The 18,347-nt window shown below is 45.6% G+C and overlaps 1 protein-coding gene across 5 annotated transcripts in view; it reads left to right on the forward strand.

The window, feature by feature from the left end:
* The window catches only part of KMO (kynurenine 3-monooxygenase), a 145,146-nt gene that overhangs the window by 28,123 nt on the left and 98,676 nt on the right, over positions 1 to 18,347 (forward strand). For 2 of the 5 annotated variants that reach the window (XM_077486618.1, XM_077486619.1), the window contains exon 2: positions 4,612 to 4,695. The exons of the other annotated variants lie outside the window; for them this stretch is intronic. The gene's annotated coding sequence lies outside the window, so the exon portion shown is untranslated. The remainder of the gene's footprint in view (positions 1 to 4,611; positions 4,696 to 18,347) is intronic. 5 annotated transcript variants of the gene reach the window in all.

Below are 18,347 nucleotides of genomic sequence, written 5' to 3' on the forward strand. Positions count from 1 at the left end.
ATAAACGTGTCACGAAAGGTTAAAGTTCTTGTATACATTAAACACGTAAGTCCGCCGGGGCGAACGACGGAAAAAGGCGTTCGAACCCGCGGACGGCGAAAGTCGGAAATTCGCCGCGAAACGACCGCCGGGCGAACCGTTCGGCCATCACTAGTGATCCATGACCTGATGTATACGAATGGTGTGAGACGCACATAAGCCTGCATGACACATTTACTATACAGTAGTTTGTGTCCACCATTTTCGGTAAGGGCATCCACCGTTTTCTATAATATTTTCTGGCTGTGAACGGAAGGCTATACATAGTTCATACCAACGGAATATCTGGACTCACGTTTCACATTATTTTGTCATAGCTGGACTTTTTTATGCTCATATTGTTAGTTTACTGAAGCACATTTTCTGTATTGCTTACTAGACATGTGATATGTGTGCTGACCTTTTAAGTTTGATTTCACTACCAGATCATTTGGTGATTTATGTCTAGGTTTTTTAAATTTTTTGACATTATAGCGCTACATTGTTTATCATTCGTTATTTTGACTTAGTTTGTTTTGTATGTTAGCTGCTGTTTTTGTGTTATATCACAATTTTTTGTCACTTATATAGGGAGCGCAGTGTTCTCCTCCTCTTTTTGAATTGCAAACACATAGTCATCCCTCCTCAAGAGGTAGTGACCACGGACGCCAGTCTAGAAGGTTGGGGAGCCCACTACCAGTCCCATGCAGCGCAGGGCCGTTGGCCTTTCGAAGTACCAGACTCCGTATCGAATGTGCTGGAGATGAGGGCGGCCCTCCAGGCTCTCCTGGCCTTCAGCTCCCTTTTAAGGGGGAAGCAGGTCCTCTTAAGGATGGACAACAAGGTTGCTTTCGCCTACATAAACAGACAGGGGGGGACCAGGAGTCTCTCCATGATGCGGGAAGTTCTCCCTGTGATTGAATGGGCACAGTTGAACCTGTCAGACCTGAGGGCGACTTAAATCCTGGGGGTCGAGAACATCTTAGCTGACAGGATCAGCAGGGAGTTTGCCTCCAACGAGTGGTCCCTGTGCCCTCAGGCCTTCTCCCTCATCTGCCAGACCTGGGGTCAGACCTGGGGTCAACCAGACATAGACCTTGCTGCGACTCCGGCAAACTCCAAATGCCAAAGGTTCCTGTCGATGTTTCCCTTTAACTCAGCGGAGGGGACAGATTGCCTCCAGCATCCCTGGAACTTCCATCTCGGGCATATCTTCCCTCCGACTCCCCTGATAGCGAGATTTCTCTTAAGGCTCAAGAGATCAACGGCATTGGTGATAGCGGTGATTCCTTTTTGGCCCAGGAGGCCATGGTTCACCACCCTCCTACAACTGAGCACGGCAGACCCTCTTGCTCTTCCCCTGTCAGCCAACTTGCTCTCCCAGGGCCAGCTACTACATCCAGATTTGGGGAAGCTGCACTTGATGGCTTGGGGGCTGAGAGGGCTAGGTATCTGTCAGGGCTGCTCCCAGAAGGTAGTTGATACCCTGCTCCAGGCCAGAAAACCCATCACCAACTGCACTTACTGTAGGGTCTGGGAGAAGTTTGTTGCCTTCTCTCAGGACCTTGGCTGGGATTTGTCCTCTCTTTCGGCTCCTCTGATCCTAGAGTTCCTGCAATCAGGCTTAGAAATGGGCTCACGATCCCCTTGTTATGCAATTTCAGAAGGCCTTTCTTAAACTAAGACCACCTTGGAAGCCTTCCTTTCCAACATGGGACCTATCAGTCATCTTAGTGGTACTATCCAAAGAACCCTGTTTTCCGCTCGAAAACATCTCCCTCTGGCACCTGACACTAAAAGTCACCTTCCTGGTCGCAATCACATCAGTGAAGAGTTTAAGAGATGCAAGCATTAATGATTAAGGAGCCATATCTGATCATTCATCCGGACAGGGTAGTTCTAAGACCCTTGGATCACTTTATCCCAAAGGTGGCATCCTCTTTTCACTTCAACCAGAAAATCAACTTGCCAGCTCTTAACACAGACCAGGGTGACCCTCATCCTCTGGATGTAAGGGGCAACATCATAAAATATCTTTACGTGTCCAAATCCTTTAAAAGATCAGAGAACCTCTTCATCATTCCCTATGGCCTTAGGAGAGGTCAAGCAGTGTCGGCCCAAACCATTGCCTCCTGGTTGGTGAAGACCTACATGCTGAGTGAGTTGCAAATTCCTGAAGACCTGAGGGCTCATTTCACCAGAGCAGTGGCCCCCTCCTGGGCAGCGTATTGTAGGGTCTCAGCGGAAATCATCTGCAGAGCGGCCACTTGGTCCTCCAGGAACACCTTTATCTCTCACTACAAGGTGGACTCAGCTCGGCTATCAACAGTAGAATTGGGAAAGTCCATTATTCAAGCCAACTCTTCTATTCCTTGCTAATAAACGTTTACCTTTGCATCTCCCACCCAGTCTGTGAGTTAATCCCCAGAGTGTATGCTGCCATGATGTGACAGGAAACCGGAAAATTGTATACGTACCTTTCTGTAATTTTCCTTTCCTGTCGCATATTCATGGCAGCATACAATATCCCACCCACAAAGTTGATTCATATATACAGAGAATACCTGGGCAGGGGGGCATATCTTCATCTTCTAGCTATGTGGTCCGGATCAATGGAAAAAAAGATCACCAACAACAACTTGAAAACTGCCTCAAATCAATAGAGGACTGGATGACCACTAACTCCCTCCACGAATCAAAAGACAGAGCTTCTTATCTTACACCCAAATCATAAGCCCGCAACCAAAACCTCCTGATCTTCACCAACCGTCTTTGGGCAGACTATCTCCCCAAAGACCAAAGCCAAGAGTCTTGGGGTTATTTTAGATGCACAAATGTCAATGGATGCGCAAATAGGTTCTGTAGTCAGTGGACCTCACCATCTGCTACGCTTGCTTCGCAGACTCATCCCTTTTATCCCAAAGAATGACAAAGCAGTGGTAGTTGGAACAATCATTTAATTCACGACTGGACTACGCAAACTCGCTTTACATATTATTACCACAATATCAACTTGCGCGATTACAACTGATCCAAAACACGGCGGCAAGGCTGATAACAGGAAAAAAACCCTGGGAATCCATCGCTCCTTCGCTGAGGAGCTTACATTGGCTAACCGTAAAAAATCGGATCACGTTCAAGACCCTTTGCCTCGCCCACAAATGCGTGCATAGAGAAGCTCCGCAATACCTAATGGAGAAAATAAATCATTACACACCAAACCGCAGTCTTCGATCAGCCAACAAAAACCACCTCCTCGTGCCCAAAGCCCGGTATAAATCCAAGGGGGATCGGAGATTCGCTGTCCAAGGGCCTCGGCTATGGAATGCTCTACCAATCAACATCCGCCTGGAAGAAAATCACCTGGCTTTTAGGAAAAAAACTCAAGACCTTCCTCTTTTAGCAGATGATCAAAGCTCACCACAGCGCCTAGAGGCGATTCAGTTCACATTGTGCGCTATACAAGTATTTCATTCATTCATTATCAGGTTTTGGGGGCGGAGTCACAACCCAGAGTGTATGCTGCCATGAAGATGCGTCAGGAAAGTTAAGTATACCATTTTCCGGTTTGTTTTCTATATATTCACTTTGTCCTTATTTCTGATACCTAACATATGGTCAAACCACAGCAAAAGTTTTTTTCTTACATATATTTTCTAAACCACGTAACAGGTATTTAACCACAGATAATAACAATATATCCATAAACGTACAACAAAACCAAGAAAAACAAACAAACAAAAAAAGACAACCCCCCACCATCAGCAGATCAAATGACTGTTCCATATCCTGCCCACTATAGTATTCTGAGTGTCTGTACCTATGTAAAAAGTTACCTCTGCCGGCTGCTTGAGTCAGTAGTTTCTTCTCTAGCCACTAATTTAACCCTCTACCTTCATTTTCCATCTAATACCATATTTACTAACCAGAACTCTGCGTACCCGCCCTTCTAAAGATCAGCGAAATCCAGTGAGGATGGGGGCTAACCGTGGAACTGAAATCCATGGTTTCCCCAGTTTGTACAAATAGTTTGGTATGCCTCTGTTGCAATAAATCTGTTGTTCCTTTTAAGATGTTGTCATTTACCTGAAGGCACCATTCCTCAAAAGAAGGTGCATTCGGAGATATCCACCTTAGGGCAATTAGCTTTCGTGCCATAAACAGTAATCTAACTGGTATCCAAGTCCCATGGGGCATGAGTTCTTCACCAAAGTAGCCCAAAAAACTAATTTATATATATATTTTTTTATATTCATTAATTGTATTCACCATCTTTCACCAATATTTAGCCAGTTTAGGACATTTCCACAACATATGTATTAAGTCAGCAGGTTATTTTTGACACCAGGGCCAGTCCGGGGACTCGCGCTTACCCCACTTAAATAGTTTGGTGTTCTATATACCCTGTGTATTATAAATAATTGGGTCAGACATTGTGCTGGTGATAGATAGGGGTACCATTTCTAATATTTGCCAATTATCATCTGAAATATCCCCTATATCTAGCTGACACCCTCATCTTGATATGATCTCCTAAGTTGACCTTTATAGAGATGAGATCAAACCTTCTTCCTTTTTTTTTTTTTTTTTCAGTCATCGGTGCTAATAAAGTTATAAATGGCATTGGTTTTGTCACTTTTCCCCTTTTAAACTGACATTGGACCGCATGTGGTAATTGTAAGTATTTAAAAAAACTATGCTGGGGTAAATGTAAAGATTCTTGCAAATTCTGAAAGGAGCAAAGAACATTATGTGAGTACAACTGTGCTATATATTTGAGGCCCTTAGAGTGGTAGCTTTCGAATCCCTCCAGTTTACCTAGTTCTTTATATTGCCTGTTCCCCCAAAGTGGTGAATACTCCGAGGCACCTTCATATTTCATTACACTCCCTCATTTCCTTCCACACTCTATTCGTAATTGACATTGTTGGGCTCTATAAACAAAGGCCTCAGATTCCAACTGGGCCAGGAGGTTATAATAAGAACTATTACTTAGCAGTAGGGCCTGTATAGGGTCCTCCCAATTCATCACTCCCCAGCCTGCAAAATGCTGAAGCTGGGAGGCTATGAAGTAGTGTTTGGGCTGAGGTATTGCCAATCTGCCCCCAGCCCTTTCTCTCTGGAAAATTGATAACCTAATGCTGGGATTTTTTTCCTTTCCATAGTAACCTTCGAAAAATTGATTATATTTTTTGAACCATTTGAGAGGTATCCATATCGGTGAGTTGTGAAAAATATGTAGCGCTGGCTCCTGATGAGCATGCGCTATATGTTTTTGAAAGTTAATATTCCTGAAACCACAGTTATGTTTTAGGGCTAATTTGACTAAATTATGATTTCAGTACCAGTCCAGCTGGGCTGCACTGGGTTCTCCTTGGCCGCGGGTGTCGCTGTCACCGCCGGCAAGTGGTAGAACTCAGTTTAGCTGGGTGTATTGAGTGCCACTTTTTTTGGAACCAGCCCAGTGGGAGTGTTCTGCTGTGTATTCTGGGAGGTGTTATTTAAGGTACTGACATCACGTGTTGCAGTGTTCCGTGCCAGAGGAGTTTCCTGTCTGTTTGTTTGGTTCTGGTCCTCCTGACCAGCCCCCATGGCCCTCCTGGCCTGGGGTGCGGTTCCATGCATTTCCAAGTCTCCGGGCTGGATAGCCCAAGGCGAAGCAACTGCAGGGACAGGCCTGAATGGATGTCGAGGCCTGGTAATGCAAGGGTGGTCCGGTGCCGTCTCATCGAAGGTGAGGCCCAGCAACTGGAGAAGCATCCAGGGGAGGACTCTTCTGGAGAAGACTATGCACAAGGCTGGCTTCTCTGAAGGAGCCTGAAGGCTCAGTTGAAGGACACTTCATGGATTGACAATCATACGGTATAGCCGGACCGGCTGAGAGATACTGGTACCGTATGATAGCTCTATAAATTTGTCTGTTCCTCAGTTATGCTCAAGTCTGTGGCAGAGATTTTTTCTCAAGTATTCTACGCTCAAGTCTGTGGCAGAGACTTTACTTTACTTGGCACCCTACCGGCTGCTAGGCCTAGTCAGAGGAGGTGTATCTGGGGGTTGTGAAAATCCAGTTGTGAAACTGTTATTCTCTGGATTTCTCCTATAAAGACTTTCCATTTTTGACAGTCCAAAGTACCTGAACTTCCTCCTAACCTTCTACCTTAAATTGAGAGATTCTGTTTCTATTTTCAAATAAATAATCCAAAAGAAGATCCAGTGTCTGTTTCTAAATTTCTTTGGGCCATCTACCACCCTAGACAGACAAGGTCAAGAAGGTAATGGTAAGCCCAATAAAATCAGCAGCTCCTTCGGGAGTCGGTGCTACATATATATTAATTGAGGGGCCCAGATCATTTTTATAAGGTTTGCTCGACCCGCCACCGATCATGGCAGCTTAAGCCATGCTCTTAACTGGAATTTTGCCTCGCTTAATATAGACAAACTAGGATTATCTAAAGGGAGCAAAACGGATTTATCCCAATTAATGACATATCCTGAAAGCAGAATTTTTTTATAAGTGCCAATAAAGATCTTAAAGATTTATCCGTATCCCCAAGAAAGATCAGAGCGTCGTCTGCATGTAGGGAATTTTTTTTTCGTTCCTTGTTCCTCTAATAAATCCACAAATGGATTCCGATTGTCGGATGGCTTCAGTGAGGGGATCGATGGCCATTGCAAATAGCAGAGGAGACAGGGGACATCCTTGTCTGGTTCATCTGTATAGTGGAAAAAATTCAGATACCATACCATTAATGTGCATACAGGCCCCTGGGGCAGAATATAGCATTTTAATCCAATGTATAAATCTTTTCCCAAGGCCGAACGCATCCATAGCTTCCCACAGGCATGTCCACTCGATGCTGTCGAAAGCTTTTGCAGCATTGTGACGAAATCGCTCTCCTCCCAGAGTTATCAGATAGTAATTGCATATTTAAGTTTAGCCTCCTCAAGTTAGTTGCTGTAGATTTTTGTAGGGATAAAGCCATACTGGTCTTGATGAATCAATCCCTGCATATGTCTATTTAGTCTTGTGGCCAGGACCCTGGCTAGAATCTTAGTGTCCGAATTCAACAATGATGGTGGTAAGATTCCGGAGCCAAAGGGTCTTTTCCAGTTTTTGGTAATACATTGATACATGTATCCCTCATAGAGTCTGGAAGCTTGAATGATTCTAGGATTTGATTGACTACCTTCAGTAGTTCTGGAAGCAAAACCTCCCCTTGATCCTCTAAGGTCAGGGGGACATTGAGCTCCTCTTTAGAATTTACTGACAAAGAGGGGAGTTTTAGTGGATCTAGAAATTCCTTAAGACTTGTCTTGGAATGGTTAGATTTATTTTGATATTGGTTACTATAGAAAGAAACAAAAGAGCGCAGGATTACATTCTGATCTTGAGAGAAATCTCCACGTGCTGTACGAATAGCTGAAATAAACTTGGTATTTTTCTGAGACTTCACAATTACAGATGGCATTCTGCCGTTTTTTTTTTTTACCCTCCTCAAAGCTAAGACATCTGGACAAAAAGCCAGATCTCGCGGCCTTGTTCATAGAAACCTATCTGTATGATTGTGCATCCTTCCAGGCCTTTACAATTAGTGGTAGTGGGGTCCTGAATATACTGAGCTTCTTTCTGCTGCACCTTTTTAGCTTTTTTTTTTTTTTTTTAAATTTTTTTTTTTTTTATAAACACTTATAATTTTGAGCGAAAGTTCCCCTCAAAAAGGCCTTCACTTTATTTTTGATGTGCCGAAGTATTAGTGCCATATATATATATATATATATATATATATATATATATATATATATATATATATATATATATATATATATATATATATATATATATATATATATATATATATATATATTTTTTTTTTTTACACATTCGTTTATATTTTTGTTTTATACGTATATTTATTTATTGAAGCACTATTCACTTTATATTGAGTGTTTGGCAATATTCACAGTAGTGGATTGAATTTACACACAATTCTTTGAACAGCGCCATTTTCCCTTTTTGTAGAGCTTTAATATTTCAGGACTCCACCTAGGTGGTATTCCCAATTCGAGAGGCTGCAGTTCTTTCTTCCTAAGCGCAGATATTTGGTGTTTTTATACCATGCGACTTAATCGCAGAGGCTTTCCCCAGCAGCTTGTAGATTCCCGTCTTAGGCTGGGGGAGAGAGTCTACTTTAAGGGTAATAATTTTGCTCTCTGTGAAGTGGAGAGATAAGAATGTTTTTGTTCTTTCCTCCCTTCATGCAGACACGATGGTCCAAATTCCTATGGCGACTGGTGTTGTGGAGAAACCCCTCTGTGTCCACGAATATAACCTCAATATGGAAGGGGTGGAACTCAACGACCAGTTGTTGGCGCCGTACCTAATTGCCCGTAAGGCCAAATGCTGGTACAAAAAAGTGTCTGTTTAATTCTTTTACAAAGGTTTTTGTTACAAATTTATGATCCAATATGATAGGCTTACATTAAGATTTCAGTACAGGTGTTTCACAGTATAGTATAATTCAAGCAGGCTATCGCCTAGCCATGTACACAATTCCCGGATCCGAGCAGACCCTGGATTTCACATAACTTCAACACAAACGTGGCGTTCAATATACAGGAAGCCCATAGTAATCATTTCCAGAAAATTGGTAAGACGAAAAGAGGAGAAGGGAAGAAGGAGATGCACAAAGGGTCAAGAATAGATTAGAAGAGATTTTAGATTGGAAAGCAGGGGAGGAGTAGCGAGGGCCAGAAGAGAAGAAAGAGAAGTCAGAGAAAGGAGGGGGGGAAGGAAGAAGGGAACGGCCTCACGGGTGTGCCCAGCCAAGCCGAGTGACAGTAGAGTGACATCGAATCTGGGAGAATGATGATATGCAATCCAAGGTTGACAGACCCTAAGAAATTTGGTATGAGTGTCGGAAAAAACAGAAGACAATTTTTTTCATTGACCATAACATCGTTCAGTTGGTTTTTGACTGCCTCAAAACTCAGGACTGGGGTTCTCCATGCTCTCGCTATTGTCAGCTTAGTCGCAGTAAAGAGATGTTGCGCTAATTGCCTTTCTGGGCGTAGTAATGCTGTGATTGATTTACCAAGAAGGGCCTCAAACGGATCTTTTTTAGGATTTACTCAGAGTAGACTACGGAGTAATGCGTAAACCCTGACCCATAGTCTGCATACCCGGGCACGTCCACCAAATATGGGCCATGGTGCCCTCCTGAGCGCACATCCTGAAGCAGAGAGGGGAGCAGGTGGGGACACAGTGGGCCAAGCGTATGGGGGTGTAATACCACTGGTACAGGACCTTGTAGGCATTTTTTAAAATTGTTATGTTGCGTGAGCATTTGGATAAGGCCAGGGTCATTGCCTGCCAGTCCTCCGGGTCCAGCCTCTTTCCCAGCTCTCTCTCCCACTGCAGATGATAGGACCGTACTGGAGGTTTCTTCATAGAGATCAAGGCTGAGTATATTAGAGATATCAGACAAGGAGAGTGAGGCATAGATCTACAGATGCTCTTGAACGGTGTCAACCTGTATGGGGCATCCTGAGATTTAATGAGACTTTAGAGGAAATGACGGATCTGTAGATACCTGAAGTGCTCTCTTAAAGGTATATCGTTCGACGAGCTTGGAATGATAAGATCCTAGTGGGAGTAAGTAATGAATGAACATCAACAAATCCATTTATGGTCCAGCATTTGAATTGTGCTGAGTCATCAAGACCCAGGGGGAAAAGAGGACAATGTAGGAGCTGCAGCAGTGGTAGATGGGGAGAAACCAACCCTGCAGACTACTTCACAGAGTCCCAGACTCGAAACGTATGAATCGTACAAGGCCCCGTTATCGTAAGGCGGTGTGTAGGTGGGAGCCAGGGTAAGGAGGAAATTGGGGTGGGGTCCACTTCAAGTAGATCGATAGTAGTAGCCCATAGTGGGAGCTGATACGTCTCGTGAAGGTGGGAGAGCGGAGCTTTGGTGGCTGCTACATAGTAGTCTCTTAGGTTTGGGACCGAGAGGCCCCCATTCACTCTTTTGGCAAACATGATTTGTCTGTTAATGCGGGGGCGAGACAATCCCCAGATTAAATTGTAAGATCCTACGCTGATGAGTATTGAGGATATGTGAAGGAACCGGAATAGGAAGAACCCGAAAGTAGTATAGTAGCTTCAGGAGATATGCCATTCTGATGGCTGATATTCTCCCGAACCATGAAAGAGGTAAAAAGGACTACGATAACAACATATCCGTAAATTTTTTGAACAGTGGTGGATAATTCGCCTGATATAGAGCCTGATACGTGGAAGTGATACGGATTCCCAAATAGGGCAAGGAGGAAACCCATTGGTAAGGAAAGGCCAACTGTAAGTCCCGCAATAACTCCAGAGAAAGGTTAGTCGACAGTGCCTTCGACTTTGATGGGTTAATCTGGAGTCCTGAGAGAGATGCAAAGGCCTGTAACAGTGTGTGTGTAGGTTTGGTAGGGAAGTTCTAGGAGAAGTGACAGATAGAAAAATGTCGTCGGCAAACAAGGAGATATTATGGGGACAACTTGCCATTTCAATGCCCTTAATATCTGGAGTTCTTATTGCTTCCGCCAGGGGTTCCAATGCCAATACAAAAAAGAAGGGGTGACGGCGGACACCCCTGGCGGGTTCCCCTTTGGATATCAAAAATGGGGGATTCAAACCCATAATATTAAATTTTTGCTCGGGGGGAATCTTATAGGGCTGACATCCAAGTCATGAATGAGGACCCGAAGCCATAATGTCGCAGAACAGTCATGAGGTAGGGCCAAGATAAGGTGTCAAAGGCCTTATTTATATTGAGGGAGAGGAGCATGGATTCAAGAGAGTGAGTGTGGGCTATATGCTGGAGTTGTACTTTACGTCAAATTGCATCGCCAACCTGGTCTTCTTTTTTTTTTTTTTTTTTTTTTTTTTTATCAAGCGAGGGAGGAAAGAGTTCAGGCGTGTCACCAAGATTTTTGTCAGGAGTTTCATATCGATATTAATGAGCGAGATAGGTCTGAAATTGGCCCAAGATGAGTGGTCACGGTCCGGCTTAGGAATCATCACTACGTTTGCTGTCATGAGATCCGGGGTGAAGGGACAACCGTTCTTTACTGAATTGTACATAGCTACCAGATGGGGCGCTACTACTGGTGCCAACTTCCTATAATAAAGCGCGGTGTAGCCGTCAGGCCCGGGTCGCTTTCCCACCTTAAGTTCCTTTATTGCTTGTAAAACTTCTGAAAGTTGAATGTCCCTATCCATGAGGGAAACGTGAGCCCCCATCAAGGATGGGAGCGAAAGGCCCTCAAGGAAGTCCGCCGTACTTTGAGCAGCAGTCCCCTCCGACGCCGTGTACAGGACATGGTTTCGATCTCGCAGTGTAATTGGGTTTAATTTAGGGGCAAATGTTCGGAGTCTATTGGCCAACATACGAGTCGGCTTATTTGCTCTCATATACCATCTCTGGTAGGACCAGCGTAGTACACGCTCAGCCCCCTCAGTGAGGCACAGGTAGAGCTCCGATCTGGCTTATTCCAGTAATTTACGGTTACCCGGGGTAGGAAATTGCTTAAACGTCTCAGATAGCGATGCCGATTGGGACTCGAGCTCCTTCTGCTTTGTCTCTTACGGACTGACGCCAGGCCAATTATACGTCCGCGTAATACCGCTTTATAAGCCTTCCACAGGACCACTGGCGACGCCACCGAGCCCAGGTTTTCGCCAAAGTAGTCCTCCGAATAATTTCTTCTCTTACCCCTACATGAGAAAGGAGCTAATCATTCATCACCCAGGGAGAAAATCAGGGTCTATCCAGGATGAAATGGCAGACAACCAGCACTGGGTCGTGGTCTGACCACGGGACAGCCAAGATTGAGGCCGAAATCGGTAACGGAAGGTGGCGTCTAAGGATAAACATGATATATCCTTGAATGGACCTGATGGGGGTGGGAATAATGGGTATAGTCCTTGCCCTGTGGATGACATTCCCTCCACAGGTGAACTAGGTCATGTGTTTGTAAGGAGCGAGTAAACTTTTTAGCGCTCGCCGACGGGCCACTTCTCTCCGACGGGTGCTTGTCTATTTTTGGGTTCAGGATTAGATTAGTCGCCTGCATGAAGGAGAGTGCCCTTGCTGTGGGATGTCAGCAGGGTGCAGACATGGGTCAAAAAGGGCCCCGGGTTCACATTAGGGGCATAATACGTCATTATGGTTACCTCCGTGTCGTAAATGGTGCCTTGGAGCAGTAAATACCTGCCATCAGGATCTGCAATCTGTTTAGCACAACTAAATGGAACTGATTTGCAGAATCCCATGAGAACCCTCCTTTGCTTAGTAGGAGCATTTGCCAAAAAGACTTGAGGAAACTGAGCATTAAAGTACTTGGGATGAGAGGCCTCAGAAAAATGCGTCTCCTGTAAACAAGCAATGTCAATTTGTTGTTTGCGCAGATATTTAAACACCTTCACTCTCTTATGGGCGGAATTCATGCCCTGTACATTCAGGGACAACCAATTAATCCTTATTGGGATAGCAATGGGTGGTCGCTTACCTGGAGCCGAAGTGCACAACCCGCGAACCCAGAGGAGAGAGGGAAGAACTGGAGTAGTAAAGAGGGGGATAGAAAAGAAATAGAAAGCATCATGTCAAAAAAGGTAGTAGAATCATGCAGTGCTGTGTACAAATAACTTTTATACAGCGATGTTTGCTATTGGTCGTGGGTTTAAAATCCCACTACTTGGTCGGGTGTTGACTCGAACACTAGTTCGGGCCAAGAACCAACACATGGGGGAGCAGTGGTCCGTCGGAAACCACTTGGCATAACATAATCAGTTATTATGAATATTAAAGAACATGTCAACAGTGGCATATATGTGTGAACATCAATACGAGAAAAAACAAAAACAAAAAACAAGTGAACCAAGGCCTGAGAAACCGTTTTGTATATGTGGTGAACCTCAGCTCAGAAACAAACAACCTGAACCTGGTGCCATCTCAGTTAGGCATAAAAACAAGTGAACCTGTAAACCGTAGGGCAGGCCCAAGGCCTCACCCCGTCAGGGCATTGACAATCAGGGTCTAAGCCCATGTCGTATGTACAAAAAGGCTACTTCCATAGTCCTCAGATGGCCACGGTAGAAGGCCCCCTGAACTACGAGTGCCTGGCTGTCAATGGGAAACCAGGCATCGTGTGTCATGGTTTACACCCGAACATGCCTTCAAGGGGCAAAAAAAAAGGGGGGGATTTGGACAATAGGGAGCGGGGGGGGGGGATACAAAAACAAGAAATGTAAAAATTTTAAATAATGATTAGAACAGAGTATATAAAAATGTACAATATTGGGACATATTGGTCGTTACTTGAGTGCAACAATTGTCCAGGGAAAGTTCAGGGTAGTTCCCCAGTCCACCATCACCAGCACGTAAAATAGGCTGCTGTAGGCTGGGATTGTTGATCTGCATAGTCCATCTGGAATTCCAAGGGAGACCGGTTTGCTTCTTACCAGAGTCGCAGATGGGGTTCAGGGGGTGATTCACTCTACTTGCCTGGCGGCATAAATTGCTGCAGGCTCAAGAGTTGTAGGCCGGCTAGTTGCAAAGCTGCAGGAAAAAAAACAGGCAAACAAAACAAAAAAGGGGGGAATTTGCCGTCTTCTAGCGATGTCCGTCTGTAGGAACCTCATGGAATTTCTGGGCCTTGAGAGAACTGAGGGCTTGGGATCCATGCTGAGAGGATTGTGAGGATCTCGTTGGGGCCCGGGAGGGACCCGGGCGGGCTGCAGAAGCTTCAGGTTGAGAAGGAGGAAGGTCAAACTGCAGCTCCTGGAATTGCCGTCGCAGATCTGGCAAGGATGAAGCGTCAAACTGACGTCCCAGATGGTAAAAGGAAAGTTTAAAGGGGAACCTCCACCTATAACGGATGTTCCTGGCTTGCAAGATTTGCAGATAGGGCTTCATGTTCCGCCTTTTAGCGCTAGTGACCGGGGAAAGATCTGCAAACAGTTGGAGGGAGTTTCCCTGAAATGATATGTCTGGCAATTCCCTGGCCGCTTGGAGAAGCCGCTCCTTGGTTCTGTAGAAGTGAAATTTTATGATTACATCTCTGGGAGGACACTTAGTGGGCTTGGGGACGAGGGACCTGTGTATACGGTCAAATTCTAGGCGTTCCGTCGGGATATCTGGTGCAAGCTCCTGAAAAAACGCTGTAGCTGTTCCCTGGAGGTCTGTAATGGTCTCCGGGAGGCCGCGTATTCGCAAGTTACCTCTGCGAGCCCTATTTTCTGAGTCCTCAAGTTTGTCCTGGAGATTAATAAGTTCAGCATAAAGTTTTTCCACCTCTTTCTCATGCCCCTCAAATACTGTGGTTGTCAGGTCCATCCTCTCTTCCAACTGGTTAGTGCGGTGTCCTAGCTCCTTAAGACCCTTCACAGCTCAGCAGATAATTTGCGGAAGACTGCGTTGATGTCGTCCCTCACTATAGTGCGGAATTTCTGAAGCAAAACTTCAGAGCTAGTGTCCACAGGGCTTGCTAGATTAGAGGGGAACTGAGAGAGACTATCGTCTGAGAGCTGAGTGGCATCATCAGGTTCTGGCAGTTCAGGAGCCATCTTACCTTTCCCCTTCGCCTTCCCTCGGACCGGAGAGGATTTCTGTTGCGGTCTGTTGCGGGGACAGTTCCGGGGCGTATTATACATAACCGCCGGTTGCCCGATAGTGCCCGCAGTGGCTGGGGTAGATGTGACAGTGAGTTTGATCGGGATATGCCTTATCCCCCAAGTGATATGTTCCGATGGCGCGGCACTAGGAAACTATGCTGCCATCCTCCCAGCGTCCGTGCATACGCCCCCACTTAATTCATGTGTTCATCTCAGGGCCCTCCAGGGCCACAGTCATGAAGGGGGTGCTGTAAAGTACTTGGGGGGCCGGGTTCTGTCTCTGGGAGCGTGAGGGGCCTGTTATTGTATATTGGGTGTGCCAAGATGGCCACCGCCTACCTCAGCCTCTGGGTGCGCTCCTCCTCAGCGTGTGGCCTGTTGATGCTGGGCCCCACCGCTGAATCCGGATCTCAGGCCTTGAGGGTCGCCGCCTGTCAGCGATGTGTGCGCCGCCGCTCACCCCGTGGATCGCGGCACTCGACAGCGCAGGCTCCGGCATCTCTGTAGGCCGCAAGATGGCGTCTGGAGTACCGAGTAGGCCGCGGGACCCGCGGATGGCCGGGAGCGCCCAAATGTAACAGATAGTGCCCTGGGAACGTTCGGGCTGGGAGCCGAGTCGTCTGCCGGTCCAAAATCCGGCCTGGTGAAGCCGGATGGCTGAGGATTTTGGCTCGGCTGGCGGAGCTCAGCTGCAACACGTCCGCTCCTCACCCTGTCCGGCCCTGTTTATTTATTTCAATTGGCTTTGCTGAACGCTCATGTGCTATACAGAGCTTCAAGACGGACTGGATCCTTCCTTAAATTCCAGGAAGAGATCGTCAGAGCCCTTCTGTTTCCAGACGGTGCTCTACCTCACCTTCCCAATCCAAATGCAGTAAGCCGGCTGCATGAGAGGCATTTTCCGTATGTTTTTCCCGAGTACTCCTACCCAACTAGCTCCCCAAAGAAAATGTTGTTGTTGTGTCTGTAGAAAGCGCGGATATAGGCGTGACACCCGCTATTTTTGTCTCTCCTGTCCTGACAATCCTGGTCTTTGCATTGGTGAATGTTTTGAACGCTACCATACACTATTTGAGTATTGGTGTAGGGTACAGCATTGCACAGACTAGGCACGCTTTCACAGGGTCTCCCAAGATGCCATCGCCTTTTGAGAAACCTGAACCTGGAACCGAACCGTTACAGTTACAAATAAAAGTGTAAAACGAAAAAAAAAAAAAAACACACAAAAAAAATAAAATAAAAAAAGTAGTCGTTTTTTTGTTCGCTGTCATTTGCTCTTGCTCTCATTCCCTCCTGCTCTCATTCTCTCGCGTGTGCGCGCGCTCTCTCTCTTGCGCTCTCTCTCTCTCGCGAGAGAGCATGAGAGCGAGAGAGCGCCTAGCTCTCGCGCGCTCTCGCTCTATTATTCTGCTGTATTCTCGCACTCTATTGTTCTGCTGTATTCTATTCTGCAATGTTTTATTGTTAACCTTTTTTTGTTTTCAGGTATGCCGTTCAGCTGCAGCGCGGATTTATTTATCTTGACAGCAACAGCATTTGCTCCCACGATACATAAAGCCGTGACTCCAGCGCTGTCAGAGGTAATTTCACCACCACGGTTAAAAACAAAATGGTGCATGTATGTCCATCATTAGAAGTGGGTGGATGAAGGGAGGTATTCTAATGGTGGGCATACCCACCAATCAATCTCCTTCTTCTTTTTTTTTTTTTTTCTTTTTCTTGTTCAGCCCACAGGCTGCATGGGGAAAAAAAGATTACAACATATGCCCAACAAGGACCAGCAAGGTACTGCTATGTTGCTGGACTTTGAGTGGTTATACCAGAATGATGCCTGCGGGTTTAGGTATCATCTTGTTATCTTTCTTTGCAGCCAGCTTTCCTGAAAAAGCAATCCTAGCGGCTAGGGAATGTTCCCCTCCCTCCATCTTCCATTGTTTTCTCTGGCTCTCCTGTCCCAACAGGGAACCTGAGAATGCATCCGGTGGTTCCGCAAGCTGACCATAGAGCTGATCAGAGACCAGAATGGCTCTAATCTTCTCTATGGCCTAAGAAACCGGAAGCTACAAGCATTTCATGACTTTGATTTCGCTGGATATAAACAGTGCCATTGGGAAATTGGTAAAGCATTTTATCACACCAATCTTGGTGTGATCAGATGCTTTGAGGGCAAAGGAGAGATCTAGGGTCTAATAGACCCCATTTTTTTCTAAAAAGAGTACCTGTCGCTATCTATTGCTATCATAGGGGATATTTACATTCCCTGATGTAGCGGCGACACTTTTGACAAGGTGTCTGCTATGTACAAATTTAGTTTTTTTCCTCAGAACAGTAAAGGGGTTCTGAGGGTTAATTGTGCAGGTTTAACTTTGGCATCAGTTTGGCTGGGCTATGTTAGGGCTCTGCCTGGTCATGTGTACAGTTAGGTGCACATGACAGGACCAGAACCAGGCCTGGTTGGATGCTTTAAGTATCAGCGTTCCCCGGAGCCAATCAGTGGGTGCGTCTGGCCCCGCTGAGGAGTCTGGGGAAGGGTACTTAAGAGGCTGAAGTCACGTGTTTGGGGTTCGTTAGGCCAGAGCTACCTGTTCCTGAGTCTGGACTGGGGTTTTCACTTTCACTTGCAAATTTATTCAAGGTCAGAGACTTTGCAAGTTCCGGATTAAAGTGCTGAATGCCATAATCACTGGCTAGAGATTTGTTCAGCTTTGAAGTGCCCAGCTGCGAGGGGCTACTCTCTGGGTTGCATGAGAGACTTTCTAATGATTAGCAGTTCAAAGTGCCTGAGTTTCTTCACCCTTGCCCTCTGTTCCCATATGAGACTGTGTTTGTTGGATGTTACCCCTGCAAATAAAAACCTTTCTAAAGGACTTTTATGGTGTCAGCGTCCAAAGTTGTTGGGTACTAACCCTGGGAACCCCTAGACCTGGAAGAACAAGCCAAGCGGAGGTAACCGGTAAGCCCAAAAGTCAAGGCTGCTCCATGGAGGGTTATGGCCGCTACACTGAGATAACAATAAAAATGATTTAGAAAAAAAAAATGAAAGGAACAGTTTAAAAATAAAATAAAAAAAGCAAAAAAATGAATAAAAAAAAAACAAAAAAATAAAAAAAAAGGCACCCCTGTCCCCCCCCCCCCTGCTCTCGCGCAAAGGCGAACACAAGTGTCAGTCTGGCGTCGTATGTAAACGGCAATTGCACCATGCATGTGAGGTATCACCGAGAAGGTCAGATCGAGGGCAATGATTTTTGCAGTAGACTTCCTCCATAAATCTAAAGTGGTAACCTGTAAAGGCTTTTAAAAATGTATGTAGTTTTGTCACCTCTGCATGTTTTGTGTGCATTTTTAAAGCACTTCGTGTTTGGTATCCATGTAATTGGCTTAAGATCATCCTTCTTTTTTTTTTTTTTTTTTTTTATTTCATCAAACATTTGGGCAATATAGTGTGCTTTAGTGCATTAAAATTACCGTATTTGCCGGTGTATAAGACGACCTTACCCGAATTCTGCCGTCAAAAACTGGGGGTCATCTTATACGCCAGGTGAAGAGGAAGCTCAGTACCTGGTAAAGCCCGCCGGGTTCCTCAGTAAGCTGGATAACAGGCCTCCAGACGGTTGTGATCGTACTGTGCTCTGTACCGGGTGGGGAGGCTGCTGGGTGATCCTGTG

This window comes from Lithobates pipiens, unplaced genomic scaffold (genome assembly GCF_037356315.1).
Source record: "Lithobates pipiens isolate NorthernLeopardFrog02 unplaced genomic scaffold, aLitPip1_a1.2 Scaffold_18, whole genome shotgun sequence".
NCBI lineage: Eukaryota > Metazoa > Chordata > Amphibia > Anura > Ranidae > Lithobates > Lithobates pipiens.